Source organism: Ursus maritimus, unplaced genomic scaffold (assembly GCF_017311325.1).
Source record: "Ursus maritimus isolate PB19 unplaced genomic scaffold, ASM1731132v1 scaffold_28, whole genome shotgun sequence".
Taxonomy (NCBI): Eukaryota; Metazoa; Chordata; class Mammalia; order Carnivora; family Ursidae; genus Ursus; species Ursus maritimus.
This window is the reverse complement of record NW_024425341.1, coordinates 37,934,399-37,957,853: the sequence shown is the minus strand read 5'-3', so window position 1 is coordinate 37,957,853 and position 23,455 is coordinate 37,934,399. Positions and strand designations below refer to the sequence as shown.

The 23,455-nt window shown below is 35.9% G+C and overlaps 1 long non-coding RNA gene and 1 other non-coding gene across 4 annotated transcripts in view; one reads left to right on the top strand and one right to left on the bottom strand.

The window, feature by feature from the left end:
- LOC103680960 overlaps positions 1–23,455 on the top strand; it is a 168,786-nt gene that overhangs the window by 37,058 nt on the left and 108,273 nt on the right. The window lies entirely within an intron of this gene.
- LOC121105665 lies at positions 12,536–12,638 on the bottom strand. Its single transcript, XR_005838300.1, has one exon. It is a non-coding gene; the product is annotated as a U6 spliceosomal RNA (small nuclear RNA).

The window sequence follows — 23,455 nt, the reverse complement described above, 5'->3', positions numbered from 1 at the left end:
TGGTTAGAGAGTACCCAAATCACAGAGGCTAATTATATAAACATTTAGTATGCTTGTATAAAAGTGGTTTTAACCCTGAAACTGTCTGTAAAAGTATAAGATAGGTATATAAGGCGCAGCTCAGAGCAAAAAAAAAAAAAAAAAAAAAAGCATGACCAGAATTTTCATGTGCTACTTAGATCACCTAGCACTGTTCAGGGACCAGTATTACATAGGGCAGCCTTTTGACTAGGGTGATTTATTTCCCATGTTAATCAAATTTCTCATAATTCTATTCAATAAAGCTATTTTATATTTAAAATTTTGAATTATTTATTAAATCCCCAGTGTATCTTTATGTGCATGTATGTGTATTTAGCCTGTTTTAGTTATTGTTGGTTCCAGTAATTTATACAAATTTACTGAATTATTCAGAAGTAGAGAAATAAATTGAATATGAAAAGTAAAATAGCATATGGACTAATTCACAGGATTTTTCAGTACATCCCATCCCACTGCAAGTTTTTGTTTTGTTTTGCTGTTTTTTAATTGCCAAGCTAAAAGTCCTAAAATGAGGTTAAAGGATGTCATCCCCCAAATTAGTATAGTCAGAAAGGTGGATAAAAACTTGTCATAGCTAGGTAATAAATAATCGATGTCAAAGGATGTGTTGGAGGAAAGAAAATACACTCACGATAATATTTATGAGCCTTTATTTAAAATGTTTAAATTCGTGAGAGCTAAACAAGCAAACAAAACTGAGATGGAAGCGAAGGTACAGCCGTATTATGTACAGGCTTAGATTTTGATTCTATACAGTCCTTTGTCTAAAATGTTGCAGCTGAAATTAGCCCTATTTAAAAATGGAAAAGTCCTTATACATCTGCATTTAACCAAATTCCCATAGTAATTATGTTAATGAACTGTAGCAGGAACAGAGATTTCACTTATAATAAGGATGTCTGATGAAAGCATTTAATGTTTTGTCTTTGCGATGCTTTTCTGAATGTTAGAAACAACCATCCAATAAATTTCTTTTTAAAATTTAAGTGCATCTTTCAGTCATTGTGGTTGGATTCCAGAATCAGCCAATGATGTACCAGTCCCCTCAAAAGGCATAACTAGTGGTCCAACTTTTTACTTTACATTCAAAGTAACAGCTATAGAGATACATTGACAGGCATTCAACATTTACCTTTATCTTCATTTAAATGTAGACTTTGAGACAGTCTGCCTATTTCTAACTTTATTAACCAGAAATGTTTGGAAACCCATGCATTACCTTTTACTGCATAAATCATGTAGGTTTGGAGCAGTCAAAACCACTTTTTGTCAAATCAAGTTTCAGCCAGCCCACATGACCAAATTGTGCCAATGCTGGTGGGAGACACTAGCTTTTTGTCTTTAGATTCAATTTTAAATTCTTAATATACGTCTTTCTTTAACCTCTGACTCAGGAAAGAAAAGCCTGCAGGCAATGCCAATCCAATTTAATATGATAGTACTTTGTTTAACTACATTTTACCAAAAGGAATAAAAATCTGTGTTAAAATTTTGTGCACTATGGTTTTTATACATCATTGGTTTTATAGCTTTGTTGAATATTTCTTACTCTTTCTCATTAAATTATGCTAGAACTTACTATATTTAAGATGTGGTAATATTTTCTTCTTTCAAAATTAAATATGAATATCCATTAAAAACAGTTTACTGCAAAAGATTTAGTCTCACTTTCAGGTAACATTTTTTACTGCATTTGCCTTCCATTTAAATTTCAGAAGTGTATGTAACTCTACAGAACTGAGTTTATTTGTTTCTCCTTAGTGAATCAGCTGTAATTATGAGGATTTCATCAGTGTGTAAGTATATATAGCTATTAAAATTTGTATGTATCTAATTTACATTAAATCTCCTACTTCAAAAGTTTTTATTTTATTAGTGAAAACTCACTGTGTATATTAAGAGTAATCTTAAAAGAGAAGTTACATTAAAATTATGGGAGAATATTCACAACCCTGATAATTCTAGAATGATTAAATATCTGAATTTGACATTTTCTTCTTTCCCCAAATGGCACAACCACATGGCACTTTATTTTTCTAGTGCAACAATCTTGCACAAAGTCAGCTAAACTAGAAGAGAATGCTGTTTGCTCTAACCTTTCTACAATACTGCCAATTCAAGAAAACAGACTGCCTACTTTTAAGTAAGTATTTAAGAAGAAGAAAAAGAACAACTATGAACTAAATTGGGGAAAAATGAAAGTGAAGGACTAGAAGTATTTTCCACATTACTACTCTTAAATTACATTCACCCAACCCTGTATTTGTGTAGTTCCTATTAAGTTTTATCTCATTAGATTGGTTCCATCTCTTTTTTTTTAATGTCCTGTTTTCTTTAATTAAAAAAATTTGTTCAAGTATAATTAGCATAGTGTTATAGTAGTTTCAGGTATAAATACAATATTTCAGCACTTCTATACATTACACATTGCTCATCAAGATAAATGTACTCTTAATCCCCTTTATCTATTTCAGCCTTCCCTCACCCACCTCCCCTCTGTCAACCACCAGTTTGTTCTCTGTATTTAAGAACCTGTTTTTTTCTTTCTTAAATTCCACATATAAATGAAATCACATGGTATTTGTCTTTATCTGAATGGCTTATTTCACTTAGCATTATACCCTCTAGGTCCATCCAAATGGTGAGATCTCATTCTTTTTTAATGCTGCAGTAAACATAAGCGTGCATATATCTTTTCAAATTGGTATGTTTATTTTCTTTGGGTAAATACTCAGTAGTGGAACTGCTGGATGAAATGACAATTCTATTTTTAATTTTTAAGGAAACTCCATACTGTTTTCCACAGTGGCTAAACCAGTCTGCATTCCCACCAACAGTGCACAAAATTCCTTCTTCTCCACATTCTTGTCAACGCTTATTTCTTGTGTTTTTGATTTTAGCCATTCTGACAGGTGTCACTTTTTCCTTGAAAAAAATGTCTACTCAAGTCATCTGAACATTTTTTCATCAGATTTTGTGTGTGTGTGTGTGTCTGTTGAGTTGTGTAAGTTCCTTATGTATTTTGGACATTAACGCCTTATCAGATATTTCATTTGCAAAGTATCGTCTCCCATTCAGTAGGTTCCCTTTTTGTTTTGTTGATAGTTTCCTTCACTATGAAAAAACTTGTAATTTGGCGAATCCCTGTCTTTTCTCAATCGTCATGACTTGAAATAGTAAACACAACAAGGCTGTGGACATAGGCTTGCAGCAGGCTACCCAGACATTTGTCTAGGATAATAATGAACCATTAGTAAGCATATTTGTTTGTATTTATTTTCACACAGTGTTGTCTTTCAGTTAGTTGTGAATTCATCTGGGTAACCATCCAGTCTGCATTTTACTATCATGCCCAAAAGACCATCAAAAATACCTATGTCACATTTCTTATTGGATTTCAGATATACCATGCTTATAGCATTTTCCAAATATTCGTGGTCAAAAGAACTATTTTTAAAAAGTATTGATAATTCAGTATTACTTAATCTTGTTTCATCCATCCTACTTCCTAATGATCACCATTTACTTTCTGAAAGCTCATAAGGCATTTTATAAAAATCATTCTAGAATTTTATGACAACTTTGAACTCTATGAAATATTGTTCTATTTTGTAGATAAAATTTATCATTACTTTTTCTAAATTACTGCTTCTTCTTACTCTTATTTCCCATAATTTTATGCCTTTATGACAAAAAGAAGGAATAACATACTACAGTAGGCATGCTACAGTAGGTTAACTTCCAGGAAATCACTAAGTTTATGTCTTGGGATCCAGGAATTCCCAAAATGGGAAGTAGCCTGCAATGGTCCAAAAACAGAAAAAAAGAAATAAAAGGTTGGCAAGGGTTGACATTTTTGTGGTAGATCTGGTCAGCTCTGTAAGCTACTTCTTTAAGACTTTACCTTCATTTACGAATATCACAATGCCTGCATTTCAGTTGATTTACACCCCAAGAGTATACCAGCCTAATTTCTCTTATCTACACACCTCCATTGTTTTCCCTTTATATACAGTGAAATGATACAGTACATAATGGGATTAAAATATTAGGCTATTGTGAAGTGATTTGAAGACTAAAGGAAATAGTCTATTTACATTTGATTTTTTCTTATTGCTGTTGTAATTATAATTGAGAACAAAACTGTTGAAAGAAAACAATATCAGAGCTAGTATTCTTATTCTATATATATGACTTTTTGGATATTGTAACATATAGGAACAGAGAACAAATAGAAATAAAGCTTATCAATATTTATCCCACATAAGCTATGGCATTTTCCTAAAATAAATCCCTATCCAGAGAATTTATAATACTTAATTTTGGATATTTGGATTACTTGGGCTTTTTCAGATAAAAAGTTTCCAAGGAGATGTGATACTGTGTACATGTTCTTCCCATACTTTAGCAGATTTCCCTATTTGAGCGTATATTTTGGAAGCCTATTTGACATTGATAGCTTGTAATATAGCATTTTGAATACAGAATATATATATAGTATAACAATTATACATATAACAAGTATATATATGTATGTATACATACATATTTTTTTTAGGATCCATGTAAACCTTTACATGGCTTCTGTTTCAAATGTATTAAATCATACAAAACTGGGAAAACTAATAATCATATTCATAGACTTATGCTTTAATATCTAAGATATTTACTTTATTCCTTTTATTTTCCAATTCCATTCATTTGTCTGTTCATTTATTTGCTTAAAAATTGAATGCCTACTATATGAAAGTCTTCGGTTTTATTCTAAAGAATTATATATATAATGTTCCTAATTTTTTCCAAACTGATATCCATAGAAAAGCAAATGTGTATGCCAGCAACTCTCTTTTAGTTTAATAAAGTGAATGCTTGTGTCAGATCCAGTGAAAGCAGAAAATAAGACTAGCTATGTATGCCAGGAAGGGATGCTTAGATGGGTTAGAAGAACTGCTAACATGTGCTGAGGGCACATCACTGCTTCTTTATGCTATCATTCACAAACAATTGATCTCCCTACTACTGCATAATCTGTTAGCTCCTAATTGATGTTGCAGATTTGCATTTCATTTCTTAGATCAGTGATACACGTTGCCATATTGCTATTAATGATTATAAAGAGTGCAGAAAGTGCTTAACTTACAATCAGGGTGTAACTGGCAAACTTGGGAGAGTGTATACGCCCAATTAATATTAATTAATGATAATGTCAGCGCACTTAAGACTACTAAATTCTGCAAATTAAAATGATGTGATGAGAATAATCCTGCAGTTGGGATTTTTCAAAGAGCAAGGATACTTTTTCCTTCCATTTCTCTTAATCAATTGCTTATGTTTCCTTTTAAAAACTACATTTTCATAACAACATGGGCAGAGTACCCCCTGCCAGTACTATTTTATTTTATTTTGTTTTATTTTGTTTTGTTTTATTTTATTTTATTTTATTTTATTTTATTTTATTTTATTTTATTTTATTTTATTTTATTTTTCATGTGAGGAATTCTGGGGGATGTGAACTATTCCATCTATGGAAGACTTATTGTAATGAAGTTCCTCTCAGCTCTTTTAATGACCATGAAATGAAGAATTTGACTTAGTTCAGTAAGCCATTCTTGTAGTCATACACCTGCAGCCTCCTTGTGCATCAGTCTTAGGGCATCATGCCAGAAGATGAAATGGCTTTTTGATTGGATAAATCTTACAGCTCATGGGTATAATGCCATGCTTTTATGACTTAGGTATTTTTGGGGGGGGGTTGTGTGTTTTCAGTACATGATAGTAAACACTCAAACATTATGATGTAGGCATTGCAGTGTTCAGCACAGGACAACTCAAGCAAACAAAAGACATCATAACTCACAGGTGTTATATCTTATCTATAAATTACCAGCAGCTATGGATGACAGTGAGGAACTGACCCCCATCCGTCTCCGCATTGCATTCAGCTCTCACAAAGTCTATGAGCAAAGAAGTAAAACATGATTTATGGTAAGCTGCAAGACACCACGCTTGCATATTGCTGTGTATGGAGCAGAGATCAATTCATGGCTTACAAATTTGTCACAGGACAGTGCATCTTCCGGTCTGCCACCTTCAAATTAAGTGTCATGATGAGAGAAAAATATGGCAATGCCTTGGGAAAAAATAGCACATTTTGATTAGGTTACAGAAATGGTGTGGGATAGCAAAAGACAGGCAACTAGAGTTCTCACTTGGTTACAGCATTCTGTTTAAGATCAAGGAGATAGAAACCGGAGAGCAAATACATAAAATGGAAGAAGAATTCTTACAACTAAAATGAAGATGGCATTTGGGTTTGTAGCGTAGAAGGAAAAAAACATTACTGGTCATTCACAAGAGAGCTGATCTACCTCTAGCTCCTATGAATTTCTAAATATTGTGAAGGAAACCAGCTTGGAGCTTTATGTTCAAATAAATTTATGCAGGAATTACTGTTCTGTGAATATTTATTGGAAGGCTTTTAGTTTATGTACTTTCTTATTTTATAGCTTTGAAGGTGAAGCTGATTAGGGACAGATGATCAAATGGTGGACAATTTTATTTCTTTTTCTAAAAACAACTGTAAATTATTCTTATTTTAAGGCTTAGACTTAAAATCTATCTTGGGCTAATGAGTAGGGCAATTAAACAATTAAAACTCTGCTGACTAATACACACATGACTCTGCAGATGCAGATCTGCCTTTTTAGGACTTTCCAGAAACTTCGTGGATTTGATACGCATTCATTCCAGTTGCTTACATCAATACCTCAAGATCGAATCAACCAGATATGAAGTTGGCCTTCAGATTCCTCCTACTTTACACAAAGAGCAGAAGAGCTATGTTTTGTGTATAAGTTGATTGTAGGTTTTAACTTGACACATGAAAATTACCCAGATAGCATGATATGTGCCTCCTTGCATTTCACACACATCTTTAAAACTTGCATCTCTGCATCTGAATTCTTGATCTTTTCCTAAGCCTGTTTCTGCTCTACCTCAGTAAACATCATCTCCGTCATCTCAGTTGTCTACATCATATATCTGGGGATCCCTTTGATACATTCTTTTCCATCATCTCTTCTACTGTATACCTCCCCTACTCCAATCAGTTACACTCCAAAATCAATGTCCAAGGCTTCCATCTCTCTTTCTGTTACCACCGTCCCCAGTGTAAACTTCCTGTATCTCTTTCTGCCCCTATGGCAACAATTTCTCAATTAATCTCACCATATCCAATCTCTATACCAATGATCTTTTTAAAAAAATGAAATCTAAATGTGTTCCTCCCATTCTGTGAAGCCCTCAATACTTTACCATTTCAGATAAGGTTAGCCTGTAAATCTTTAATGTGACACATGTGGTTCTTCCGCCTCTCGCTACTGCCTACCTCCTCAGCTAAAACTCACATGGTACCTTCCTCCTTCCTTGCCATGCTCAGACACCTGGCTCCCTTTTCAACCCTTTGGGTGTTTCGTACTCTTCACTTGTGCTCTTCTCTGTGCTCAGAATCTTTCCTCCCCACCCCACGCTCCTGAGTAACTGGTCTTCATCTTTACAGTGTCAGTTACTCAGAAGAGGCTGTTCTAACCCTGAGCCCAAGTGGATCCTTCCTATTATCCCCTTTCATAGTGTCCTAGATTCTTATAACACTTACCAAAATTTGTAGTTTTAAATTTTGTACTTGTTTATTCAATATCAGTTTTGCCCACTTAACTATAGACTTCACTAAGTCAGACCTTTCTAGTTTACTGCTATGCATCCTGCGTGTAGCACAGCCTTTGACCCCAATCTGCAGTCCATCAATATCTGCTGTGTAACAGTAATGAAACTCAAACCATAAACTCAGATATGTAAGATATGTCCATGTATTTATTTCCTTTAACAAAAGTGAATCTCATTCTGGGCCTTTATTTTATGGACCTGGTGGGAAATTTAAGTACAAAACATTTTTAGGACCTTCTCCCCTTGAAGGATCATACTGAAACCAAGTGGTGACTTCCAAATGGGGAAAGTGTATTATTCCTAAGCTTCAGTGTTCACAGCTGACACCTGCATGGTTCAAGGTCGTGAGGGCTCTTATAGTTTGATGGTTCTCTGTCTCTGTGCCATGGATAGCAAATGAAAATTTTAGTCATTGCTAAAAAGCTGCCCAAAGTTCAGTCTCCTTTAGCACACTTTCTCTCTGAAGTGCTGTCGACTTCCCAGGGCACCATCAGAGAGCAAGGGGTAGGTCTTCTCTGCCCACAAAGCTATATCCCCTTCTCCGTGTAAGGAGAATTGTTCTGGCCCCTCTATTCAACACAACTCACCTCTTCTCTCCTCTTGTTGTCTTCAAAGACATTTACCAGGTACGCAGGATCTGGGCACACTGCCTGAGAGGGAATATGAAATTCTACTTTCCCACAAGCCATATGGCTTTGAACTACTCTGAACCTCAGTTTCCTCATCTTCAAAATGGAATGACAATGTTACCTACCTTCTGGAGTTATGAGAAGATCGAATTAATAAATATAAATGTCTTGGCAAAGAGACAGGCTCATTGTAAATGCAGAAAAAGTGTTAGTTTTTATTACCTACCATGGTAGGTACAATCCAGGGAACTTCTGTTTTTGACTCAGTAATGAAAACTTCACCTGGAGGAATGAGGTACAGAAGGGTTTGCTTTTAATCTTCCTTCCCAGTACATATTCTAGAAAGGAAGGCTTGTTTGCCTTTTTCACCACTATATCTCTGACACCGAGAATGATGTCCAGCCTTCAGCAAGGACTCCATAAGTACTTGTTGAAGAGCTCATTAAAAATCACTGCCTTGTTTTTGTAGTGCTACAGGGAGACAGGGAGTGCCTGGGCCCGTACTTGCAGTGAAGTGTGACAGGAAGAGTGATGTCTGAGACCCAAGACCAGAGTGGTGAGAGCCTGCATGACTGGCTCTGGGCACAAGGTAGCTGGAGCAGAAGAACAGCAATTTCACGAGGTTCGCTGTAAACAAAAGGATTAGCTTGACATCATGTCAAGGGGCAAAAGCGGAGGAATCCAAGAGACCTGACATTCAACAAATGAAACAAATCCCTGGGAAATAAAAGAGCCAACATTTCTTAAGGGGTAGGCATATCTGTGTCTGACAATGACCAGGTGGCAGCTTCCAGCATGTAGTTTCCTTGTGCAGTATATGCAGAGGAGAATGGTGCCCACTTCACGGGGGTTGCTGTGAGGATTAAATCGGCAAACCTATGTCAAATCCCTTAGAAGAATGCCTGGAAACAAGTGAGTGAGTTCATGGTGCTGTGAGCCACCGAGGGTATCCCCCACAAGATCCCAAGTTCTGGGAAGCATAGCACACCTGTCTTATTAGCAATTAGAACATTGGCACCACCTTACACACCTCTTGAAGTCTAGCAGGTGCTCAGCAATTATTTATTCAGTCAGTGAGCAGGGGGGAAGTAGAATCAGGGACAGAAAACAACATGTGAGCTGGCTCTTGTGAGGAAGTTCAAGATGCAGAGGGTAAGTGAGGGAAGACTTTCCAAAGACTGAGAACAACTTGAGCAAAGACAAGAGGAAGGAAACAGTGCAGGCTGGTCCTGAGAGCCTTGTAGTTCAGTGAGTTCAGTGCAGCAGGACATGGAGAAGGGGTCAGAGAGATGAGGCAGGTGCCAGAAGATGGATGGCTTTGCATTTGGCTGAGCTTATTTATATGTTTCTAAATGTGGTTTTCTCTATACAATTAATTTGTTAACCCTACTGAGGACAAAAAACCTTGTTAAGTAGTCAACCATGGAGTTTCAGCACACTTAATTATTTATATTGGTTCCTTCTCGTTTAGTTTTACTCTGACTGAACATTACCATCTCCCAAACTATTCTTCTATAAGTATTCTTGTTTGCTTTTATAAGACACAGGTGATAAGCCTGAATACTGATCCTAGGATTTTTTTTTTTTTAAGATTCATTTATTTATTTGAGAGAGAGAGAGATCAAGGGGGAGGGGCAGAGGGAGAGAATCTTCAAGCAGACTCCCCACTGAGCACAGAGCGAGGCAGGGTTCAATCCCACAACCTGTGAGCTGATCCCACAATCTTAATTAGAAATTCTAATGACACTTTCAAGGGACAAGAAAAGTATAGCCAGATTTTAGATTTGCCAGGCTAATTGTCATCATCTTAAGTACTAAATTTTTAAATTTTTGAAATATTTCTGCATATTAGACATTAAGAAGGTGATAATAGTTTATAAAACCAATAAAGATATTTTTAAGATCTTCATGATACAGACATAATTTCTACACTTATCAAGACAAAACTTTTTTTCTACTTTCTATTATACATATCATCTAAATCTTTTTCTCAAGCAAGAAGGACTTTGACAAATTAAAAATTATTAGTCATTTGTTTTATCAAGAAATAGTTTTTTGTGAAATCTAAAAAACAAAAACTTTATAGGAAAAGAGATCAGACTTGTTACCAGAGGCTGAGTGGGATGAGGGGGGAAGTGGAGGAAGGGGGTCAAAAGGTACATAATTCCAGTTATAGGGTAAATAGGTACTAGAGATGTAATGTACAACATGATGACTGTAGTTAATACTACTGTATGATATGTAAGAAAGTTGTCAAGAGAGTGAGTTCTAAGAGTCCTGATATCAAGAATTGTTTATTCTTTTATTCTTGTTTCTTTTCTTTTTATTACATCTATATGGGAAGGCAGTATATATAAATCAAACCATCATGCTATATGTTACATTTATACAGTGATGAATGTCAATAATTTCTTAATAAAATGGGGAAAAATGGCTTGTTAACCTGTCAGCAATATTATGTTTTCCTATTTGTTAGTAGATTAGTAGGTGAAAACATCCTTGATTGAACTGGATAAGCCTATCTTGTCATCACCAAAGCTTGCCAACTCCCCTTCACCCCTCTCATCCTCCTGCCCAGACTTCCAAAGTAGTCTGTGTATGTCTCCTTCATGGTATATCTCATTTTGTACATTGCATTTGAGCTTATGTGTGTGGCTTACCTTCCCACTAAATTGTGGTTTCCTTGAGACAGATTCATGTGTGCAGGGCATTCTGACATATGTGCCCCAAAAAGTAAAATGAACAAACAAAAAAACTCTTGAATGAATTGAAAGAAATGTTTACTAATATGTTTCTACAAATGTATGATTTAAATTTAGAATACCCATTATAGTAGAACCCATAATGAGTTATATTTCAGATGTCCAACCACAAACGTACTGAATAGATATGGAAAAACATAAAGAACTATATGTTTTAACCTGCCCTTTGAATATCTCTTTATTCTCATACTGTGACCATCTTTCTTCATGGCTTGAGCTTAAAAAGTAGGGTTTTAAGAGTGATGGCCAGGAAGAAACTAAAGTATAATTTTGTCCCTTATTTTTCTCTTATCATTTACCTTTTCAATAACTTGACTACAATAATTGATTTTTTAAAAATAAACTATTTTTTTCTTTATTTATTCTCTGGATGGGACGTTGCTGTCAAACCAGGGAATATATTTCCCTGTTCACTCCATGTAGGTACAACCACATTATTAATATTGTGGCATGTGACAGCAGCTACACGTGTCATGAGGATTAACACCTGTGTGCCCTCTCCTTGCTGCCTTCCATTCTGCAGCAGGATCAGAGACTGTATATTGTAGGTGACAGTACCACAAGACCGAAGGAACTTTGGTCCTTTAAATTTTTGCAAAAGAACGACCCCTCAGAACAAAAATACTCACATCGTACTCTAAAACACTTGTGACATCAGCTAACATTAACTTGCCTAATATGCCAGGACACTTAAGAATGCATTCAAATGTCATAACGTCATAAATATTGTACAGAAAAGGACTCAGTATGGCCTAGAGTCAACATTGGATTTGTTGAATTGCAAAGTTTGGTTTGAAACTCTGCTTTAAAAAACACATAACTTTGGGTGAGTCACTTCACCCCACTTCACGTCCCTGAAGAGGATGTAGCAACAAAGCAAAAAACAAGTGAGAAAAAATATACATAAGTCCCACAAAAGTCAAAAAGCACTTGTGTGACTTTAAGTAGTCTTAGAATTGTTATAGAATGAAACAATCAATAAATAATTGCACTTAAGTCTGCAGAGTGTAAGACAGTTGTAGTCGTTGCCATCAACCCCAATGGAGAATTATGGACACTCGGGCTAACAGCATGAATGAATATTTCATTGTTGAAACGTGAATTTTCTTTGGATGGTATTCCTCTCAACCTACTTCCTTCACTCACCTATCTGTAAATGATGGACTTGGAGGGTTGGGTTTCAATAATTGAATCTAATGAAGCTTAAGCATCAGGGCAATCTATTGCATAGTACACTTCCAAAGGACAATTTATTTTTTATTTTTATTTTTGACTTTATAAGTTTTTATTTTAATTTCAGTATAGTTAACATACAGTGTTATATTAATTGCAGGTGTATAAAGTATAGTGATTCAACAAGTCCATGCATCACCCAGTGATAAAAATATGGAACCCTTCACAAATTTGTGTGTCATTCTTGTGAAGAGGCCATGTTAATTTTCTCTGTATCTCTCTAATTTTAGTATATATGTTGCCACAGCAAGCTCCCAGAGGGTAATTTTAAACAATTATAAATACATGATGATGTTTTCTTGTTGGATGGGAATCATGTAAAACAGAATTTATCTGAATTCCTACAACTGCAAAGCAAAAATTTGCAACAATGCCGCACATAGCAAGAACACTTATGTGACTATATGAGCAGTCCCATCTTTCCAGATCCCAGTATTTCTGATCCATCTTGGTCTGTGATACTAAGAGACATGCAAAATTACTACCAATACGGCAAAATGGTTCTGAATCATGTACTTTTTCTATGAAAACAATTTGATGTAAGTTTTCCAAATGTTGACAATTCTAAAAATTTCACATGGCCTTACCCATAACAAATTACGAAACTGGAAGAAATCTTCCTAAAAATTAAATTTTGATCAACCATACAAGAAGCAAGACATTCTTTCTATTGTCCCATAGAAGATATTTTTAAATTCTTATTTGAAAATGGAACTAGCATTGCAAACAAATACAAGGGGAAATGGTAAGGTGTGTCAGACTGTTACTAAATGTTATTTTTCTGTATGACATAATGCTTGTAATATTTGTCAACTTTGAAAATGTGTATATACTGATTCCTTTTCTTACTCAAATTCATTTTCATGTATAATTTAGATTTATAATTTTGTATTACTTTTTAAAAAGAGATTCTCTAATATTGTACAGCAGCGGCACCACAAAATCTATTCCTCCCCCTGATGACTCTGTTTTCCAAACTAAGAAACCTTCTTTCAAACTGTCCTTTTTCTAGATTTTTTAAAATTACCTTCTAAGACTTGCTTTCTTGAGATGGAAGTGTTGTAGAAAATTCATTTTCTTGATGGTATCTTTCTTCACTTATTTTGTTTTGTTTTAGACTCTTCTTTGGACACAGAAAATTCCTTTTGATTCAAATAACTCATAAAGCCATAAAGGGTGAATTCCAAAACAGAATATTTACTCACTATAGCCACTTACTTTTTCACACATGTCTAATCCAAGTATTCATTGCTTTTACCATTCAAATTAATTCAGACTGTCTCAATGATAATACTTACATAGATAGTAGAAATAATTTTATCTGAAGCTATGTGGTTAAAGCAGTGATCAACTAAAAACTATACACATACAGGTGTCTGGGTGGCTTAGTTGGTTAAGTGTCGGCCTTCAGCTCATGTCATGATCCCAGGGGCCTGGGATCGAGCCCCGCATTGGGCTCCCTGCTCAGCAGAGTCTGCTTCTCCCTTTCTTTTTTTTTTTTTTAAGATTTTATTTATTTATTTGACAGAGATAGAGACTGCCAGCGAGAGAGGGAACACAAGCAGGGGGAGTGGGAGAGGAAGAAGCAGGCTCATAGCGCAGGAGCCTGATGTGGGGCTCGATCCCATAATGCTGGGATCACACCCTGAGCCAAAGGCAGACGTTTAACTGCTGCACCACCCAGGCGCCCCATGCTTCTCCCTTTCTTTATCCCTCTTCCTCTCCCAGTTCTCATGCTCTCTCTCTCTCAAATAAATAAATAAAATACTTAAATATATAAAAAATTTAAAAAAATAAAAACTATACACCTACATTTCCTAAACACAATGCTTTAACTTAAATAAATTCACCTTCACTAGCCAAACTTTTGACATAGGACCAAAGCCTTTTGCCTGTGTGATTTCTGACTGTTTATTGGTGTTACTTTTCCAGCATAAAATAAAGCCATAATTTATTATCTATGAATTCAGATTTGGTTTCCTTTAATGGGGAGCCACCTAAGGAGGAAGCTGAGCACAGAATGTATCTGAAATTTAACATTTCTTTCCTATTCTTTTATATACGTCTCATATACCCCTAATGATTTTTTTTCAATTACTTACATTATCAAATCTTTCCAATGAACTTTCCTTGATTTTGGTAAAAATAACTCCTTTTCACACCCTTTTTATTACTTACATAATACTTAATGAAAGTTTGTTTAATTATGAAATATAACCAACATAAATCAGTTTGGGATCAATTTTTTTAACATTTTATTTCTTTGAGAGACAGTGTGGGGAGAGGAGGGAGAGAGACAAACAGACTCCATGCTCATTGGTAGCCCCATGTGGGGCTCAGTTCAACAACCCTGAGATCATGACCTGAGGCAAAACCAAGAGTCACCTGCAACAGACTGAGCCACCCAGGCGCCCCAAACTGATTCTTATCAGCACACTGGTCATCAGGTGGGTTTAGAATGGAAGTTTTACAGAGGAGATGGTCTAGGAGCCATACATATATTCTATTCTGTAGACTTCAGTCAGTATATTGAGATACTCTGTTTTACATCTCAATGAAATGAAAGCTTTGCTGAATCCAGCAAATTAGGCAAGTAGAGGTTGAACAAAAGGGTTTCTATTGATATTATTTTTATATTCACATTTTTCATGGAATAGGCAACGATCTATGATGATTTCTGGGTTTCTTTCTGCAAACTGCAATGAACTCTTCTGAGCTATTAGTGCTTAGTCAAATTGTCAAGCTGCGTTTTGGATCCTAGACTGTTGTAAGTAAATCAACAGAGAAAGGTTCTGCCACTCATGGCAACTGATGCAGTGCTTCCTCCTGTCCCAGGATGGGAACAGGTGCCTCTTTGTCTCTTGCAATGAAGTTGTTTACCCTACATTGGTCCCTCATCGCTTTTCTGAAATCCTTTAGAAATAAGGAAAGAGAAACAAAAAAAGTATACTCTTTGTTGTGGTAATATTGTGAGGGGTTTTTTGGTTTTATATAAAAGGAAGGGAAATAACACACACACACACACACCCGACTAATTATGGTAGGTAAATAAACTGCATTACACTCTAAACTCCATGGTAAGCAGAAACTACAATTTTTATTTGTTTGTTTACCATGGTATAATACCAAGCACCTACTAGACTACTTGCCAGTCGTGGGCATCAATATATATTACTTGAATGAATAAAAACAAATCATGAAATTCCTTCACTAGCTTTTATTTTTAACAAACTTGATAATAAAGAGATAGTCTATACCCATTTTAACCCCAGAATTTGTTGATCTAAAAAAATCAATGAATTCTCCAATTTGAATCAATACATAATTTTTAAGTTCCCATAGTACACAATGAAAACACTACATTTATATTTTCTTAATTGCCTGGCGGGCTTAGCCACATGTTTCCATATTTGAAAGCATTAGGCAATCAAAAATTACACTTTTCAATCAGACTTAGATGTAGCATTTAAAATAACTGCTGTAGGGCCACCTGGGTGGCTCAGTTAGTTAAGCATCTGCCCTTGGCTCAGGTCATGATCCCAGGGTCCTGGGATAGAGCCTTGCATGTTGGGCTCCCTGCTCAACGGGGAGCCTGCTTCTCCCTCTCCTTCTGCCCCTCCCCCCTGCTTGTGCATGCTCTCTCTCTCCTCTCTCTCAAATAAACAAATGAAATCTTTTAAAAAATTAAAATAAATAACTGCGGCAAACTGGGAGCTATTTGAAAGTTTTAGGAATGTTGGATTATATTTCTAGGAAAAAATATATATCCTTCTAATAAGTAATGAGTAATAAGATGTGTTTTTTAAATTCCTTTGGCTATTGCTTGGATCATAGATTGGTATGCTATGCTCTGCAATGCTATGTTATGTTATGTTACAGTATGTTATATTATGAGACAAAATTTATCCTTAAAGTGAATAGAATTCTACAATGGCTATTAGATTTCAAACTGTAGTGTAACTATGATTGCTATCCTATAATGTTGGCACACTGCTCTAGACGATTGAAAATTGGCATATCGTCCTTTCTCCCTGAGGGAGTTCAGCCCACTTGCAAATATAAGCATTGATATCTATTTACTTTGACTTTGCTTTTCCCTGGGGATCCTACTTTAGGATCAGGAGGGGCATGTCATGAGCTAGAGAATACATACAAATGTGAATAACAATAGATTAAACTGTGAAACTAAAGGTCATTCCAAATAAACTTTGCATTTTCCTTGTGATAGTGTATTGCAAATGAATCTTTCAGATGGCTGCAATTCCCCTACCCTTGCGTGAAAAAGAATGGAAAGCATAAGAGACCTACAACTCTGCTTTATATTTATCCACCCATACCTCTACATGTTAAGTCAGCCCCATATGTTTTATTTAGCCATGGAAAGTACAAAATAGCTTTCTTTTTTTTCATTTTACCACAAGAGCACTATCAATGCCCATATTTAATTATATGGATGTCCTTAGAATGATGAACTAGAATCAATTCAAAAGGGTGTTGGATGTTGTAAATTAACATAACAGATCTTTCTGGAGGAATTTAATAAGTTGATGGATTTGAAATATTTACATTGACATTATACATTTCAAGTAATGCTTTCATATTATGATTTATTGGTAACTTAAATATATACAAAGGTCCTCTTAAAAATCATATCATTTGTATCCATTCATTCAAGAACATGTGCTATGTTTCAGTAATACTGAAACATCATCTTTAGCATATCCTTCTGATAAGTAATCAAATAATAGAATATGTGGCTAAATTATCGAAGTTCTATTAAAGTTTATAGTAAACAGAAATAAAACAAGTTAGAAAAAACTTTGAGGAAAAGACTTAAATGCTTTCATTTTCAATGATATATGCTTGGAACTGTTCAGGCGCACAGGGAAATTCAATGAATTTTGTTTGCTTTTTAGTTGCAGCGATGATATTACCTTCCTAATTTAAAAATGAAAAAATTATTATGCATAATCAGTTTAACTCAAAACGAGAACAAGTTGAAATAATTATTAATAAGATGGCTAATTTTTCATACATTTTAATAGGGCTAGAAATTTAATCAGGGATGGATATTGGAGGAAAATAATTATCTTGCTTTGCCCTATGGGATTTTAATTTTAATTTCTAGGCTTCTCAGAAAATCCTTCTCAGAAAGTTTCTAGTTTCCCCTTCCAAAGAAAAATAAATAATTATTTATTACAGACAACACCCTAATATCATAGTCGCATCCTGAAACTCGAGGACTGTGGAGCAGTCTCCCGACCATACTCAGAAATGGTGTGAATCTTACAATGATGTGGGAGTCCAGGCCTTCACTACTAGCATCAACATCTTTGCCTCAGACCCCACAACCAACAGACTTTAATCCTGCCTGAGGAAGTTCATTCAAGATATTCATCCAGTTTCGGTTATAAAACAAAGAAAACTAATTCTAGTAGCTTACGAGCAAATAAGATATGTTAGCAGGTGTGTGTGTCTTGTAAAATAACAAATACGTTGTTTCAGCAGCCGTTTTGTTGTGGTTGTTGAGGTCCGTGATAGTTTCAGGTAGGGCAAGAATTATACGCTCAATAATTATTGAAATCTTAATGTCATCTCTGACCCGCTGCTTACTCTTATCCTTGGTTCACTTGTGATTGTTATTTCAACTACAGGGATTGACTGAAAAACCTTCAAATTCCAAAAACGTTTTTTTCTCTTCCTTCTCCCCGCTTCCCTCCCCTTTTCTTTTCTTCCTTTCCTTTTTTGTTTTATTGCTGTGTTTTCTTAGAAAGAATCAGCTTGACATTACTAGTATATATAAAAATAAAAAGATACCAGGAAAATATTCTATTTCAGTTTATGATTATGGAGGAACCTCTTATGCTAATCTCCGTGAACAAAAATCAATTGATACCAAGATAGTAATTATAATCTGATTTGCTCAAAAATCATTTCTAATGCCAAATAGAAACACAATCACTATGTCAAAAGATTCAGATTCTGTTTTATTTTACTTAGGTCTTATAAATTCATAATCAAGGATTGGTAGACAAGCAGTATCCAAGGAGCTTTATCAAGAATCATAGGCAATATGAATATATTAGAATTCCTAAAAAGAGATGGGGTTTTTTCTTTTTTTTCCTTTTTTTGGTTAGATTGATCAGTATAATTGTTCCTATACTAGTATAGTATAGTACCATCACATTAATACATTTACATTCTAATATCATTAGGAAACAAATACATTGAAAAGTGACCTAAAAGTAGCCAATCAGGGGACACCTACGTGCCACAGTGAGTGAAGCATCCCACTCTTGGTTTAGGCTCAGGTTGTGATCTCAGGGTGGTGAGACCAGGTCTTTGAGATCGGGCCCTGCATCAGCTCTGCACTCAGAGTGGAATCTCTTGGGATTCTCTCTCCCTCTCCCTCTGTCCCTCCTGCTCATGCTCTTGTTCTCAAAAGAAAGGGAAGGAAGGAAGGAAGGAAGGAAGGAAGGAAGGAAGGAAGGAAGGAAGGAAGGGGAAAGAAAAAGGAAAGGAAAGAGGGAGGGAGGGAGGAAGGAAGGAAGGAAGGAAGGAAGGAAGGAAGGAAGGAAAGAAAGAAAATAAAAGTAGCCATTTAGAAATATTCTTAATAGGCTAATGCTTTTCACTAATCATTTATAGTACGATATCTTATTATAACCTATCTGGTCTCTTAATTATGTTTCTTTGAAGATAGTTGTCTTTAAATCAATCAAATGCTAATAAAATTTCATCAGATGATATATGTTTTAGTGGGCTAGGAAGATAACAAAGTATCATGAATTTCTTCCCCAGAATCAGTTCTCTGGGAGAAACTATAGAAGGATATATTCTTCAAATGTGAGTGAGAGGGTCAGGGAGGGGGACAGCAGAGGGACTTAAGAGAAATCATTTTTAATTTTCTCTGATTTTATAAAATGGTATGGAATTGGAGTTTTGTAACTTAAGCAGAATTTCCTTATTTGTATTTTTACATATACAGGTATTTATAGATGAAGTATTGTTTCATTTGGGGTTTAATCAGGGAAGTCGACCACTAGAAGATAAAGATAGTAAGGGCTCAGCATGCCCTACCCTCCATTCTTTGTCTAATTCTAGCATATTCCTTTTGAAGGCTCATTTTAACAGTTACTTCTGCTTGACCTTATGAAATTACACAGTCTACATGAGGTCATTGTTTCTGTGTCTGGTGCTAGAGAATGAAGTCTTCAGAGCAGATGGTTGAGAAGGGAACACAGACATAAAGTGGGTGAAGAAGGACAAAATTGAGACTTGTATGAATGGGTCAGACCCACACAGAGCAAATTGGGGCCATGTTGGTCTCTCACCATATTCAAGCCTTCAGTCTCAATGATGGAATATCCTGCAGGAGAAGGTGATACCTTTATGTACCACCAGGTACTTGCCTGGCCCAGAAATGGAAGAAACTGAAGGAGGATCTGGCTCAGCACAAGGGTACAAGCCCAGCTGCTGCCATGACTGAAGGCCAGTGACAACATGTCTGAGCAGCAACACCACCTCATGCCTTGAACCAACCCTCCAAACATAAAATAAATATGGCGGCAGCTCTCTTCTACCTTCCAAATCTCATACATGTCTCTTGTGGACCATAGTAACCTGAACTTTGCAGAGCAGAGAATTCTGGAAAGTGTAGTCACAGCTTTGCTAAATTGACACAATACAGATCCACCACAAATATGAAGTCTGGGGTTTCTCTCAGAATCATCCAGGAGAGAGTGAATTTAGTAGTACTGGCCACCAGCTAATGTTTTTAAGCTGAATAAAGGGTACATGAGGGGCACTATGCTATTTTCTGTACATACATTTGAAACTTTCTGTAGTTAAAATGTTTATTTAAGAAATGAAAGAAAGAGAAAAGGAAGAGACGGAGGGAGGGAGGAAGAAAGGAAGGAGGGGGAGAGAGAGAGAAAGAAAGAATGCCCTGAAAACTGAAACTGCCTTGAACTAGTGTTAGTTCCTAACATAGTGATGTAGCAGGGAAGAGGCAGGAGTGGGAAGTGAATGATGTTAGCCCAGGCACAGTAGTTTGATGCAGCAGTAAAGGGGTTGAGAAAGATATTTTTAAACTTTCTTTCCATGACCCTACATTACAGAAATATTAAGGACAAAGCAGGCCACTTCTACAGATATCCTTGGGGTAATATGAGGATTGCAGAAAATCCTTGCTGGGATAAAAGTCAATGAGAATGGCTACCTACTCTTAAACCTTCACCCTACGTGTGCCTCCTCCAAGCCTCCTCCAAGCACTGAATCAGTGTATCAACCTGAGAAGGCTGCCTGCTCCCCATGCTGCTTCCCTCTAGGAGTATATCAAGACATGCTTGACGCAGTGCCAGCAAATAAGAATAGTCCACACTGGTTCTGGGGTATCTGGGCTCTCCAGCCTGGACATTATCCTCCCTCTTTCTCCTAAACTCACCAGACTTGGGTTTGGTCTTCAGTACTTACTACTATATGAGAATTTGAGTTCACTACCTCTGAAACTAATAATACACTATATGTTAATTAATTGAGTTTAAATTTTTTTAAAAAAGAATTTGAGTTCATAGGCTAAAATACCAAAACAAGGACTAAAACCACCTCAAGAGAAAGAAAGAAAATAAAACATCACAATAATTTGTTCATCAAATATTTGCTTACTAGAGCATTGTTATTAGCGTTAGAGATAAAACAGAGAAACGTACAAAGAAATAGCCCTACTTTCAGGCCATCTTATGATGCTGACATTGGCAAGGAGTAGGGAAANNCAAGAAATAAATAACAACACAAGGATGCACACTCAAACTACTCTGAATTAACCTCATAATGGGGGTCCTAGCTAGTACAATAAGTGAAGAAAAAGAAACAAGGTATGCACTTTGGAAAGAAAGAAATAAAGCACTAACTATTTGTAGGCAACATGATTGTCTTTATAGAAAATCCCAGTGAAATTATGAAAACCTACTAGAACAACTAAGTGAATTTAGTAAGGTTGAAGAACACAAAGTCAGTATACAAACACCAATCAGATTTCTATATACTAGCAATGAACAATTGGAGAAAAGAAATTCTACCTGTAGAATACTACTGTCACCCATGCCCATGGATTCAAAACTGTTTATCATCTACATAACTGCCTGTCTTACATGTTTTGAAATAACTTAGCCAATCTCCACAATTGTGTGAGCTATTTTTTGTAATAAATTTCTCATTCTCTCTTGCTATGAATGAGAGAGAGAGAGAAGAGAGAAAGAAATGTAAAGATATGCATGTATTTCTTACCATGTATATTCCTGTGGTTAAACTTTAATTGCATCTGTAGAAGAAAAACTGACAAATGAACTTTATTAAACTTAAGAACTTATGTTCTTTGAGACATACAAAGAGAAAAAGAATTCATGCTATGCACTGGGAAATAATATTTACAAATCATATTTCTGATAAAGAATTTGTATCTAGAATATATAAAGAACTCTCAAAACTTACTAATAAGAAAAGAAAAACTCTAAGGAAGAAATGGGCAAACTATCCAAACAGACACTTTATCAAAAAAGATATCAGGTTGGCAAATAAGCTCACGAAGAGATGCTCAACGTGATTAGTGAGTAGAGAAATGCAAATTAAAACAGAGATACCACTAAATACCAATTATAATGAGTAAGAAACAAAAAAACAAGCCAAAAAAACCCACAGTTCTGATTGGTGCTGGAGATGTAGAGCAACCAAAACTCAAATTTTGTACATAGTTGGTGGAAATGAAAAATGTTACAGCCACTTTTAAGAGTCTGTTATTTCTTACAAAGCTAAGCATATACCTACCACATAGTCAAATGATTCTACACACAGATGTTTTTCCAAAAGTAATTAAAATTATGTTCACATAGAAACACATAAAAATAATTCTTGAAAAGTGGCTTTTTTAAAATAATCACCAAATACTGAAAAGAATTCAAATGCCCCTCAAGTGGGGAATGGAAAGCAAACTGTGGTACATCCGTACAATGGAGTACTACTCAGCAGTAGAAAGGAATGGCACACTGAAACATGCCAACAGTATGGTCAGATCTTAAATGCATTATGATAAGTGAAAGAAGCCAAAATCAAAAAGTGACATTCAGTGGTGCCTGAGTGGCTTAGTCAGTTAAGTGTCTGCCTTTGGCTCAGGTCATGATCCCAGGGTCCTAGGATGGAGCCCTGCATCAGGCTCCCTGCTCAGTGGGGAGCCTGCTTCTCCCTCTCCCTCCTGCTCATGCTCTTTCTCTCACTCTCTCTCAAATAAATAAATAAAATCTTTAAAAAAAAAATTGGGGCACCTGGGTGGCTCAGTCGTTAAGCGTATGCCTTCGGCTCAGGTCATGATCCCAGCATTCTGGGATCGAGCTCCGCATTGGGCTCCCTGCTCAGCAGGAAGCCTGCTTCTCCCTTCCCACTTCCCCTGCTTGTGTTCCCTCTCTCACTGCCTCTCTCTCTCTGTCAAATAAATGAATAAAATCTTTTTAAAAAAATGACATTCAGCATGATCCCATGTATACACCATTCTGGAAAAGGTGGTATAGTGAAGGAGAAAAACACTGGTTGCCAGGGGTTGGGGGTGTTGGAAAGGAGAACTACAAAAGGGCATGGAGGAATTCTTTGGCCAGTTGGAACTGTTTTGTATCTGTATTGTCATGGTGGCTGCACCACTGCACACATCTGTCAAAACTCACAGAACTGTCCTTTAAAAGGGGAGAATTTCGTTGTATGTAAATGAAACTTTAATTGGAAACTAAAATAAGTAATAGAATATTAGGTAACAGTGGTTGGTAAGGGATAAAAATGAATTGGAGAGAGGAGACATAAGATGGCTAACTGTGAAATTTGAGTGAGGATGGGGGAAGAAGAGAAGGCGTCACTGCAAAGATGATTTTTGTGATCATCTCCTGTAAGAAGTCTGGCATATGTAAGCAAGAACAAGAAGATGGGTGTGGGTAGAATGGAGTGAATAAGAAAAGCAGAAGATGGCATCAGGAAGTTGAATCAAGAGTTTGGGGGAGGAGCATCAGGTAGAGCCCCGTAGGTCAC